Source organism: Callithrix jacchus, chromosome 4, assembly GCF_049354715.1.
Source record: "Callithrix jacchus isolate 240 chromosome 4, calJac240_pri, whole genome shotgun sequence".
Taxonomy (NCBI): Eukaryota; Metazoa; Chordata; class Mammalia; order Primates; family Cebidae; genus Callithrix; species Callithrix jacchus.
The window spans coordinates 57,661,385-57,675,807 of NC_133505.1; positions in this window are offsets into that span (position 1 = coordinate 57,661,385).

A 14,423-nucleotide genomic window follows, 5' to 3' on the forward strand; every position below is an offset into this window, starting at 1 on the left:
AAATATCATTTTTACATCTATTTTTTAAGAAGTTAATCGTGCCACTAATGGTTCTTTTAGGGATCAGGTATTGACTTTGATGGACTTTTTGAGTAAAAATAGAATATTCTAGGAGCTGGCCAATTTTTACAATAAGAGCCTTTACTAGTTCAAGAGTCAATGTGGTGATGCTGTTGCTGAATATATTTATTCCTGATATTAACTCAGCAGCTAATTAAATAACCATAGAAACATTTTTCCCAGACCTACCAGGCCCATTGTGAAACACAGATTGGGTCAAAAACTCCATTAACCTGAATAATTTAATTTCCTCCATTTTCTTTGACTGGTACTCCTCAATGGCATTCTAAAACTGTTCATCTGCTTTTTATTTTCAGAAAAAAATGTTATATATATATGAAGACCTGGGTATATCACTTTTCACGATCTAATATTACTTTGGCTACAGGTATGCAAAAAGACAAGAGAAATATTTGAAATACGTATATGTATATGCCATGGGTCTTCCGCAAGTGATCCTGGTTACTTTCCTGTTAGAAAACTCTGTAGACTCCCTATCTTTTCAGTCCTAGATATTGCACGATTAATTAATTATCTTGAAAGTTTGGACAAATTCAAACCATTCTGATTCCTTGGGTCATATCCTATCTTGGTAACATGCTCACTTAGCCTGTAGTAATTAACTTTTTTATTGAAATCAGTAGTTCACTTTATTGGCAGCATATCCTACCTTTTTCCTACTTTCAAGTCTGGAAAAAACAGCTACTACAGAGTTATTTAAGAAAGGTAATGCCTTCCTTGTCAATTTATGTCTTGATGTTTTGGTGAAAGAAAAACATGTGTGTCTTTTCTTCCTAAATATTAGATTACTTCCTCTACCTTATACATAAGAATTTCTAGAATCCTAACCTTCATTCAGTACAGTACAGGCTCTATTTAATCTAGTTTCAGTTAACAAAACAAGCTTCTCTCATCTACTCAAGCACAGGGTATAGCATTTTTTAAGAACTCAAAATTAATAAATTCACCCATGTATTCCTCTCCCTGGTATAGTCCCTCAGTGTCTATTGCACCACAAGCTCTCCAGCTTTGGGCTGGTATAAATTTTAAAAGGTGTATAAAGTTTTTCATGAGTAACCCTTTCGTCTGAGGTTTAAATTTACGATTGTAGAGTATTCTGACTCCAGTTATAGAAAAAGACAGTGATAGTTAATAGGGATTTGAAATGAGAATTTGCATCTACCTAAGATAATAAGCTCATGAATTTAATGCAGGATCTTTGAACAAACACAGATCAGGTCATGAGACCAGCGAAGATGAATGGATTCTACTGATATAAAAAGTTCTGGGAAATTTTGGAGTTTGAGGCACTCACATGCATCTGAAAACTCCAAAATACTTTATTCCATATCACTATGTTCTACTTTTTTCAAATAAATTCTAACTTTCAGAAGAAACACATGGAGACTGTAAACCTAATCTATGTTAAAATTACAGAATAAAAAATCAGATTCTATACATGAGAAATATCTTCATAAACCCTGTGGCTATTAGAAATTATTTTAGGAATAGTCATAGAAAATCTCTGGTATAGTGCCTTTCTTAGATAAACATAATCCTAGCAATTTATTTCAAATTCAAAGCTCTATCATTTACTCTCCAATAGAGTTTTCAGGAACTACCTCACTGGATAGTCCTTGTATAACTTACACGCATTGTAATATGCTACAGCAACCATCATTTGATCTGTTCTCAATATTTTAATAATTGGAGTAATGAATTAAAAATGTGTCCTTTCTAATGGTAACCTGCTCCTCACTGTCTTAAAATTTAACTAGTTCAAATAATAAATCCCTTATCACCAACTTGAAGTCTGTTTATTGTAATGCCTTTTGGTATCAAATATTGCATTGGCTCACTGTAACAGAAAACGCTCTGGCTATTTTAAACAGCAAAGAGTGTTATATAGGAATTGGTGTTTTCAAAATTATTCATAGAATAAAAGAACTCTATAATGTATTTCCAGAAATTACTTTCAGGACCATACTGTAAAACCAGCTCACCAAAGAGACTCCTACTTCCACTACAGTCAAGCATCCTTTGTCCCAGCTTCTTAATTCAAGATCCACAATCTTGCTATAACTGAAGGTCAGAAAACTACCCCCACAATCATTTATTCAGTGAATATTTATGAAATCTCTATTAGGAAGAACCACTACTGTGGGGGCTGCTTGGTAGATAGAAGGCAGAAGAAGATATGAGATTCTGGCATGATAAGCACAAGAAAAGAATGTGAGAGGCTGGGCATGGTGGCTCACGCCTGTAATCCCAGCACTTTGGGAGACCGAGGTGGGTGGATCACCTGAGGTCAGGAGTTCAAGACCAGCCTGGCCATCATGGTGAAACCCCATCTTTATAAAAAAAATTAAAATAATTAAAAATAAATAAAAAATTAAAAAAAGAATGTGAGAGTACTAAGTTAGTATAGAAAAGGACTACAGAAACACTGAAAACAAACTTTATAAAATGTTTGATTTTGTAAGGAAAAACTTCTTTTCTGAGTACCTGGTTTGCATGGCAGAAAACTGACAAACCATTAAGTAAGAATGTTTATATTTCTTAAATAAATATAATCACATCAATTTATTTCATAGTGACATTTCATTGCTTTTATAAAAATTGCTAGTAGAATTTTTGGATTAGACAATATGCAAATAGAAAAAACAAAATATTAGTTTTCTTTTTTTTTTTGCTTCTCCACAAGCATTTTACCAGGCTTCTATTTTTTTCACTGAGTAGGAAATGGATGTATACACAAACATTGCACTGAGAAGCTGCAATTCTAAAACCAAAGCAAAGAATTAATGTAACATTCAATAAGTCAAGAAAAACAAACAAACATGGCAATCAGAAAGAACTTAAAAACCCACTCAAATTCTCCAACAAGGTTAGTACCAAGTGCAGGGACATTTTTTTACAGTGCATATATGTCTGTGTGCATTACTTATCTCATGAGCTATTTCAATCAATTTTTTTCTTTTGACAATGAAGATTACCGCCAGCAAAACATCTTAGTTGACACATTACTTGGATAGCCTTAATTAAAATATCTATTGGACCATAAATGAATTAAAAAGATATTAAGGAAGGAAGAAACCAAGTGGTTAATTTTATCTAATTTTCTGGGTTACTTGTAAGTTCCCTGAAAAACATGATTTTCTAGGTTATTCCTTTTCCTTTTTTCAAAACTTTTTAGTGGAAAAAATGATATTTCCAAATATTAAGCTTTCTGTTCAGCTTAATATCTTGCCAGTCAGTATCCTGAAACGACTAAAAAAATTAGTTTGAATTTAGATTACTATTAAGCACAATGTAAATCAAAATTCAACTAAAATGTCTTTTTTTAATCTATATCTCCTGCTACAGTTTTTGGTGTGTTACTGTTCTTTTACACTTTTAAATAACACTTTGCTTAACAATAAGGAAACAACAAATGCCTTAGTTAAAAAAAAAAAAAGAAAAGAAAAACTGTTCAACTGTCCATATTGTATTCTATTGCTAAATATCCAACCAGACACATTAAAAACTTTTCTACTTAATTAATAGAAATGAGCTAATTTTTAAATTAGATTATTTAAGTTACAACAATATTTTGTCAATTTTATTTTGTAAATAAGAAATCAGTAACACACTCTTTTTTGAAATTGAGAATGTCATGAGCTTTCATTTGACTTTTTAAACATTCTTATCTGTGACAGAAGGAGCTGACAGTGGCAGTAAACAAATATTGAACTTCTTTTCAAGTTGTCCTACTCCCAGATGACTCCTTTTTAATGAAATTTAGCCATCTGGGAAGTTAATTCTCTGTAACTTTCCTCTATAGGGAGAGCACGCCAGTGAAATTCAGCAAAACACTAAGTCATAAAAAGAGCAAGTAATTCTACTATTAATGAAGCCAGAGATATCACTTTTGTGACTGAGCAAGTAATTCTACTGTTAATGAACCCAGAGATACCACTTTTGAGACTGAACTACAGGGGAATTCAAATTCCCCTCACCAATCTGAGTTTTATCAGTTATAAAAAATTGTAATTTTTAAAAAAATAGTCATGCAATGTATATGGTAAAGATAATTTCTCTGGTTTAAAGAATGATTTTGTTTGTGTGGCATGAATCGGAAGGTGAGTTTTTAAGGTTATCTAATAGAGAATCATACTTAGCATAATAATCTGTTCATATTGAAATAGTATGACACATTTGGCAGTATTGTTAGGAGATAATTTGGCAATCTCTTCATTGAAAGTCGCTCCTTTCATAAAAATGGCACCCAGAGAGATATTTATGCATACTCCAACTTTGCTTATATGCAAATAATTACTGTAGAGAACTGCATCACCAACTTTTTAAAGTAGACAATGATGTAAGTCCACAAAATCTAGCAATCGTGGGCATAGTTTGAGGAAGAAAGATAAAATAGCAGTAATGTACTTAGAAGCAAAAATCCATTTTGTCAGAATGACTATTGCCTACCTTATATCTATGCTCCCTTTCATTTTTACAGACTTTGTACATACTATCAATACACCAACTAAAATCAACATTTATCAGCCTCTCTTGTATCTATGGTGGCCATGTGTATTTGTCTGTTTTCACACTACTATAAAGATAATACCTGGGACTGGATAATTTATTTTAAAAAGAGATTTAACTGACTCACAGTTCTGCATGGTTGGGGAAACCTCAGGAAACTTTCAATTACAGCACAAGGTGAAGGGGAAGCAAGGCATGTCTTACATGGCAGCAGGTGCAAGAGAGAGTACAGGGGAAATACCAGACACCTATCAAACAACCAGATCTCATGAAAATTCCCTCACTATCACAATTGCATAACACCTATCAAACAACCAGATCTCATGAAAATTCACTCACTATCACATAGAGGGAAACACCCCCATGATCCAATCTCCACCCACCAGGTTTCTCCCTCAACATGTGGGGATTAAAATTTCAGAAGACATTTGGGTGGGGACACAAAGCCAAGCCATATTATTCCACCATGACTCTTCCAAATCTCATGTCATTTTCACATTTCAAAATTAATCATGACTTCCCAGAAGTCCCACAAAGTCTTAACTCATTCCAGCACCTTAGCTCAAAAGTCCAAGTCCAAAGTCTCATGTAAGACAAGTCATGTGACTTCCATCTATGAGTCTATAAAATAAAAAATAAGTCCGTTACTTTGAAGATATGATGGTGGTACAGGCATTGTGTAAATGGTTCCATTTCAAATAAGAGAAATTGGCCAAAACAAAGGGTTTACGGGTCCCAGGCAAGTTTGAAACCCAGCAAGGCAGTCATTAAATCTTCAAGCTCTGAAATAATCTCCTTTGACTCCATGTCTCTCCTGCAGGCATGCTGAAACACCAGGTGGGCTTCCATGGCCTTGGGCAGCTTTGCCTATGTGGGTCTTCAGGATACAGCCCCTGAAGCTGCTTTCACAGACTGGCGTTAAATGTCTGTCTCTTTTCCAGGAGCACAGTGCAAGCTGTCAGCAAACCTACCATTCTGGGATCTGGAAGACAGTGGCCCTCTTCTCACTGCTCCACTCTGTTGTGCCCCAGTAAGTACTCTGCAAGGGGGCTCCAATTCCACATTTTCCTTCTGCACTGCTCTGGCAGAGGTTTTCCATGAGGGTTCCACCCCTGCAGCAGACTTCTGCCTGGACATCCAGGCACTTCTATACCTTTTCTGAAATCTAGTTGGAGGCTCCCAAAGCTCAACTCTTGTCTTCTGTATGCCAGCAGGCCCAACACCATGTGGAAGCTACCAAGGCTTTGGGCTTGCACCTTTTGAAGCAATAGCTCAAACTGTACCATGGATCCTTTTAGCCATGGCTTGAGCTGGAGGGGCTAGGATGCAGGACGCCAAGTCCTGAGGCTGCACAGAGCAGCGGGGCCCTGTGCCTGGCCCACAAAACCATTTTTTTTTTTACCTAGGCCTCCAGACCTGTGATGGGAGGGGCTGCTGTGAAGATTTCTGAATTGTAACCCCCACGTGTCAAGGGAGGGATAGGGTGGGAGGAGATTGGGTCATGGAGGCAGTTTCTCTCATGCTGTTCTTATGATAGTGAGTGAGTACTCACAAGATTTGGTTGTTTGGTAAGTGTCTGGTGTGTCCCCTGAGCTCTTTCTCTTGCCTGCTGCCATGTAAGACATGTCTTGCTTCTCCTTTGCCTTCTGCCATAATTATAAGTTTCCTGAGGCCTCCCCAGCCATGTTACACATTGTTGTTCAATGAGATACAAGCCATATTTGGCTCAGGGTACCTGAAAATGTTTTGTATTACTAAAACAAAAATTTCATGCTCTTTCTTGTTTCTTCATTTTTCTCTATGCCTGGAATGTGGTCTGGAATTGTAGCAACCATCATAAAACCATCAGAACAAAAGCCACATATCAAAGTGATAAAACTATAGGAAGATTAAAACATGGATGATCTGATTGGACTGCCACCTCAGACATGGACTACTTGCCTCAAAAAAACTTGCATTATTCCAAAACAAATTCCTTTTTGTCTAAGCCACTGTAGCTGGAATTCTGTAACATCATGCCAAATGCAATCCCTAAGTGATAACCATTCTTCATGTAACTCCTAAAAAATTATAACAAACACCTTGAATGTGAACAGCTGCTCACGCAGGCATCCATCACCTCTGATTCTAGTTAGATAATTCAACTATATAAAATAGTCACGTGATGAAGGACTCCTGTTAACCGTTATACCAACTCTTCAGACACTATCAAAAGACATCTACATAATCTCTTCATTTGCAAATGATTAAAAGCTTGAAAGTGGTATATTCAAAACAAAGATTGTTATAAAATTATAGAATATCAAAACTGCATGCAATTTAAAAAACAGTGAGTGCCAACCATGATCAAAAATAATAGATTTATATTTGTCTGAAAATTAGAAAAATGGCTAAAGAAGTGTCAATCTGACTGCCTTGCTTGTTCCTGTAGCCCTTGCTACCTTCTTGAATTGTATTTGTGATTGCTAAATTTAATTCTTGCCTAGTATTCTGCTTCCACTTGAGTATACTCTCTCGCTTGGACCATGATGTCAATTCTTAACATCTCCCTTTAATATTTCAATTCCACCTTTCTCATTTGGTGCTTCATAGACAGATATGCATGATATGGCACAAGGTTGCAATGCTGGTAATATTTTTTCAGAAAATTGTCCTTCCTTTATCATTGACTGACATGACACTTTTTTGAGCCAATTCAATGTGCCAAGCATTGTGCTTGACTTCTAAGCTGACACCATTAAAGAGTATACAGTAATTCAGAGTTCACAATTATACATAATTAATTAGAAACTTTACATCAATTAAAAACATACAAGAATTTTATAAATATATAGTGTAATATTCTTGCAGTCTTTATTATATGAAGGAAACAAGTACTATCCCTTAAATTAGACATGCATAACCTGTCAAGATATCAGATTAGCCAGTTTACTAGGCACACAGTAAATAAAATCCCAAAGCATCTAATATTTGATTATAAAAATAAAAATCTGAAGCGCCAGAAAAATAAAAGTTTCTGTGACAAAATACATCATAGACCAGCATCGGAAACATACTAAAAATAAAATTAATTGATTGTCAGTCACGAGCTTGTCAGAAGGCTGACATAATTATTTTTCTTCAGAGAGAAAAGTATGGAGACTTAGAGAAAAAAATCACTGGAATAATCTCTTCACCTTGATTTAAAGTAGATAAATGTTCTTGATAATTTCAAACAGATTATGAATTTAAAAAATCTATGCCAGTAATTAGTTTTATACATTTGTTAAATTAGGAAGGAATTGAGATGAAATCTCTTATAAAAAAAAATGGCATATTGTGATTTTATCCAGACCATCAATGTTAGACTGGATAAAGAAAATGTAGTATATATACACCACAGAATACTATGCAGCCACAAAAAGGAAAAAGATCATGTTCTTTGCAGGGACATGGATGGAACTGGAAGCCATTGTCCTTAGCAAACTAATGCAGGGACAGAAAACCAAATACCACATTTTCTCACTTATAACTGGGAGCTGAATAATGAAAACACAGGGACACACTTGGGGGGGGATTGCACACACCGGGGCCTGTTGAAAGGTGGAGGGTAGGAGGAGGGAGAACATTTGGAAGAATAGCTAATGAATGCTGTGCTTCATACCTAGATGCTGAGATGATCTGTACAGCTAATTGCCATGGCACGTGTTTACCTATGTAGCAAACCTGCACATCCTGCACATGTGCCCCTGACCCGAAAAGTTGGAAATCAAAGAGGGCAAATTTTTAAGATCCCAGAACAAAAAAGAGGCTATTTATTTATTTAGATATTACAGATGCAATATCCTTCCTTGGGTTTTGTATGTAGAAACAATTTTTCTTGAGCAAAATTATGCAAATGACCATTCATCATAACTAAAAACAGTGAAAGTATCTTGTGGGCATCAGACCTTCCAGTGCAGAGGATGATTAAAGTTGAGACAACCAGCTAAGAAACATGTCATTTCCAGCTCCATCTTCTTTCATTAAGGAGAGAAGGAGTGGGAGGAAGACTTCAGGTTTATAAACAATTAATTTTAGTCTATTAATTTTCCATAAGGAAAATGACTAAAATTCACTTTATGAAAATTTAAAATGCATTCATTTGTACATCATACTATGAAACATCACCAAGGAATGTGGCTAAAGATTAGAAATGTTGCTGAAACAGAGCACCCCTGAAATGATTTGAGAGAAGCTATCTTATTAAACTCCTTTCTAGCTTAAAGAATTTCAGTCTCCGTACTTTCTAGGTCATGTGTTCTCAAACTCCTGTACATGGAACGTGAGTTTCTGAGTGATTTTAAAATGTATTGTATAAGTAAAAAGAATTCTAGGAGAAATATATCAGAAACCTTTGGGTTTTAAAAGTTAAATTCATTTCTTCAGGACCTTGTGAAGTCTCTAAAATACTACCCATGTTCTGCCTCCTGAGAAGGAGATAAAACGAACAGTGTCTTTTAAACACATTTGACCACATTAAACTTTTCTTAAGACCACTGCTTCCAAATACATGCATGAGAACAATTACTTCTAGTGAATGATCAGACACAATGGACTATATTTTTGCACTTTCACTCTTACTGTCACATTATTTCTAAGGGACAGATAGTTGTGCAAGAAGAAAATTGAATCCAAACAGGTTGTTAGAAATCAGATAGTAGTGGCCAGTCACGGTGGCTCATGCCTGTAATCCCAGAACTTTGGGAGGCCGAGGTGGGTGGATCACCTGAGGTCAGGAATTCAAGACGAGCCTGGCCAAGATGGCAGAACCCCATCTCTCCTAAAAATGCAAAAATTAGCCGGGCATGGTGGCATTGGCCTGTAATCCCAGCTATATGGGACGCTGAAGCAGGAGAATCACTTGAATTCTGGTGGTAAAAGTTGAGGTAGGAGAATCACTTGAACTTGGGAGGTGGACGTTGCAGTGAGCCAAGTTCTGTATCCAGCCTGGGTTACAGAGTGAGACCCCATCGTGTGTGTGTGTGTGTGTGTGTGTGTGTGTGTGAGAGAGAGAGAGAGAGAGAGAAGAAAGGAAGGAAGAAAAGAACAAAGAAGTGAAAATCAATGCAGTTGCAAAGTTTAGAAAGAGGATGTCTTCCAATGTGAAAGAAAATATCTTCTTTAAGAAAAAATAATTTCAATATTAAACAAGTACTTACAAAAAATAGAGGATAAAATACTTCCAAACTAATTCTGTTAAGCCAGAATAATCCTTATACCAAACAATTCAAAGAACATTGCAAGAAGAGAAAATGAATACTAATGTCTCATAATAAATATTATCAGTAAACTCTAACAATATTCAATCATGACAGGAGTTAATTATAAGAAAGTAGAGTAGGGTTAGTATTTAAAAATCAGTCTGTGCAAATTCCCATATTAACAGAATATGAAAATAAAATAGTACATGTAAATAGATGTGAAAAAATATTAAATTTAAAATTCATTCATAATTTTTACAGAGAACTTTAAACAAACTAGGAATACAATAAGACTTCCTCAATCTGATTTTTTTTAATTGAGACAGTCTCACTCTGTTGCCCAGGCTGGAGTGCAGCATACATCTATGGATATATGTTGTTGGTGGAAAATATTGTTGCCAGGATGAAAGGGGAAAATTCTGCCTGGTTTAATTTTTTTAAAGAAATTTGAAATTCCTTTATAATCTTAGATGATAATGATAAAACACTACTGACTTGGATCATTTAAATGAAATTGAAAAATGCATAAAATAATCTTCTAAATCTTTCTAATTTTGGTAGTCTTACTCTTATCTGCCTGATACAGAAATGATTTTGTGTATAATAAGAAGCCTATTTACCTTTTGAAATCTATCATATAAGATAATTAATTAGTATTGGCAAAGTCTAGAGGAGCTTTTGTTATTATTTGTACATATCATTAAACATGGTATTATGGGCTGAATTATCCTCTCCAGCCCCATCAAAATTCATATGCTGAAGTTCTAACCCCTAGTGCTTCACAATATGACTATATTTGGGAGAGGGTCTTCACAGAGGTAATTAAGTTAAAAAGAAAAAGAGGGTCATTAAGTTGGGTCCTAATGCAATATGACTGGCATCCTTAAAAGAAGAGGAGATTAGATATACAGGGGGAGGACTATGTGAAGACACAGGGAGAAGACACCCATCTACAAAGCAAGGAGTGAGACTTCAGAAGACTTCAATCTGGCCAACATCTTGATTTTGGACGTCTTGTCTCCAGAACTATGATAAAATAAATTTCTGCTGTTTAAGTCACCCAGTTGTGGCTTATACAGCAGAAATTTATTTTATCATAGTTCTGGAGACAAGAAGAACTGTTATGATATCTGTAGCAAAAGAGTACAGATATTAAGGTATTTTGTTTGAACTGACAAATGAAATATGGTTCTTTAAAATTTCCCTTCTGGTTTTGAGAAAGTAGCTTAAGCCAAAGAGAAACAGAACCATTATTTGCTTTTTGGTTATAGAGTATTGCCAAACACCATCTAATTAAGTTTTTGAATATGTGGTCCAAACTGGGAAAAGATTATGCTTACTCATGAGTCAACATCCTTATTTTTTTTTATTTTGTTTGCATTCTTCTCGTGTCAAATAATTATATGCTTTTGCCTTTTGAAAAGTACATGGATTTTTGATGGTGGGAGGGTTAACCTTGCATATTGGAGCATATTTATTACCTTCATATATAATTGCACAGCATCCCAGATGTTTCTCTGACAGTTGGAAGTTCCTAATGTGGCTCTGACTTCTATGTAGGAATTAAAAAGGTTTCAGTGATTTTCTTTGTTTGCTATTTCTAGTCTTCAAAGAAAGTTATATATTACACAATAGAATATTCTGTTTGACATTAAAAATTTTGATCCATCAGTATTTTCAACCAAAATATGTTATACCTTCTCTAAATAAGGGATAGAGAAACAAAAAAAAAGAAATAAAAGGATCAGATTCTGGCTTTCAGAGAAATTCCTAATCCAAACACAAAAAGTCTGGCAGGATTCTTCATCAATAAGATAATAGCAAGCCAAAGAGAATCCCAAAAGAGGAAGAATGGAAATAGATAATAAAGCAAGGAAGATTCTCTCCCATCTTCCACCACCAGAGACAGAGAACAATCCTAGCATCTCAGATCTTGCTCGTATGTTTCCTACTTATTAATGTTTAGCAGAATGTAAACCAAACAGCAAGAATGGAAAAAAGAATGTGAATCATTTGTCTCCAGTGATTCCCTCTGCTTTGTGCTGAACTAGCAAAAGAAACATGCCCTGCAGCATCTGGGAAAGCAGCACCAGAAACATTCAACTCCACCACAAGACCTCTGCACAGAACCAGGCACCCTTCTCTCCAACCCACTGTCAATGAGAATCTCAGTGAATTATTCGAAGGTGGACACATGAAATGGGAAATTTGATGATTCTGAGCCATAAGTCTACTTTATCCTCAATTGTTTCTCTAAACCACCCCCTTTCTTAACTTACCTGTGAAGTATTGGGAAGTATTTATGAAAACAATAATGACAGATGAAGTTGAGGGAGAAATTGATTTATTAACAATAAAACATGCTAGAGAAACATGGAACTGTATTCTCCCAATGAATTATAGCATCACTAATTCTGAGACAAAGATCATTTTGAATTGGGGGAAAGCTGATTTATAAATGCTTTAAAGAAAGGTATAATTATACTTAAGTTCATACACTAGTTGGGACTAAGTAATAAGAGAGACAAAAATGTTCATTTATGCAATACTTCTCAGTTTTTATACATCTTTCAACAACCCTGTTATGGAAGAATTATTGTATTCTCTCTTTGTAGTTGATAAAACTGAGACTCCAAGACTAAGTGATTTGCCCCAGGATACTCATATACTAAGTATTGTTCACATTTTTTTAGCCAAACATCATCTACTGGAGTTTTTTAATATGTGGTCCAAACTGGGAAGAATTAATGTATTATCTCTTCGTAGTTGATAAAACTAAGACTCAAAGACTGTGACTTGACCCAGGATACTTACATAATAAATGTTGTTCATATTTTTGAGACTATATTAAGAGTGATCGGATAGAAGTTTTTCAGTTGCCCTCAGTACAGAGAAGAGTAAATTAACACTCAGAATATCAAAAATGTGCTTAAGATATATGCATAGGTATAATGTTTGGAAATAGTCTGCTTAAAGACATGAATTTCTTTTCAAGAAGCTAAACTATCTTTTTCTAAGTGTGTATGTTTTATATTAATTTTCTTTTAAAAGAATGTTTTAATACACGATGAAAAATAAAACTTCTGCCCTGTTTCTGTCTGAATTACTGTAGAATATCAGCTAATCGAGTCAGTTAATGACTTTTTTAAATTGTAGATTAAAGATGTAACATTCATTTCACTGTGTTCTGTTTTAAGTGCCACAGTATTAAAAAGGGCAATGGTTTGCAAGAATAAAATATGACCTTGTTCTATATTTAATTTTTTTCCTACAAGGGTCCAGCAACATAGATGTTAAAAGTGACATTTGTAGTTATGGGAGCTAAATGATACAGTGCTACCATCGGGAGTCACAGCCAAATTCAGAGAGTGGGTACTGAAAGAGGAGCATATACTGAATTCTTCGGGGGTGCCTTGAAAAAAGAAACAGAAACACAAAATGGGGTGCAAAAAAAGTTTAAAATGGAAAGCAATTCATAGTCTATTGTTGAGGAAAATAGGACACAAAAAGCAATATTTAATGTGAGCCCTTTTATTTACAAATGCATAATATACAGATATAGGTATATCTATGTAAATACAGCACACAAAAATATCTGAAAATCAATACCACAAGATGTCAACAGTGCTAAGAGTATGATTTTCTTTTCTCCTTTTGATTATCTGTAGTTTCTGATGCTTATAAATACATATAGATATAATTTTCGAAATTTTTAAGTTTATGCTTAAATTATTTTGGATAGTCTAATGAAACATGACATGTGTATAAAGGCTTGCACTGTGTGTATAACTCCAGTAACACATTCACATTATACTAGTCACCACTTGTCTTCTGTCTTTTTCCCTGAACTCTGAGCTCCTTGAGATTAGGACACGGTCTTGTACTTCCAGATACTCAATTCCCAAACAAGGAAAAAGAATTAAATTAATGTACATATATATTTTATCAAACTGAATTCCTATAACAACATTGTAACCTTTATCATCCCCATTTTACAGACGAAAAATTTAAACCTTAAAGATATTAAGTAACCTAGCTAACATCTTTCCATTAAGAACTGATAAGAACTTAGATTTTGACACATATCAGCATGACCCCAAACTGATATTAGTGTTAAGTGTTGATGTGAGTGAAATGGAAGAAACAAGAAGGGCAAGCCATGCAGACCTAGGAAATGTTTAAAGTTTGAATGTAAAGCAAATGAATAGAATATAAGATAAAATATACATTAAGCAATTACTTAACATATGTATATGAAATACACATAGAATGAGCTAGAATGTTCTCTCTCCCTGGTATATCCAGGTGGGAGCTGGATACCTAGCAATTAAGAAAGTTGTAGAAGAGATTTCTGTCCTGAGAGGAGATGCTGTTAGGTGATAACATGACCTATTCAACTTGTTTTTTCGCCAATATTTTATTAGGATAAGTCTCCTGATTTTTTTTAATGAAGGCTGCAGGTGACTTTAGGGACAAACTTATTTATTTCATTTGGTGGCAATGCACCCCTAGGCACATAAATAAAAACAGCAATTAGAGAAGGTTTAGCATCAGGGAAAGGACAAATGAATCACAAGAGAAAGGCCCTTTGTTACAATGCATTAGCAAAAT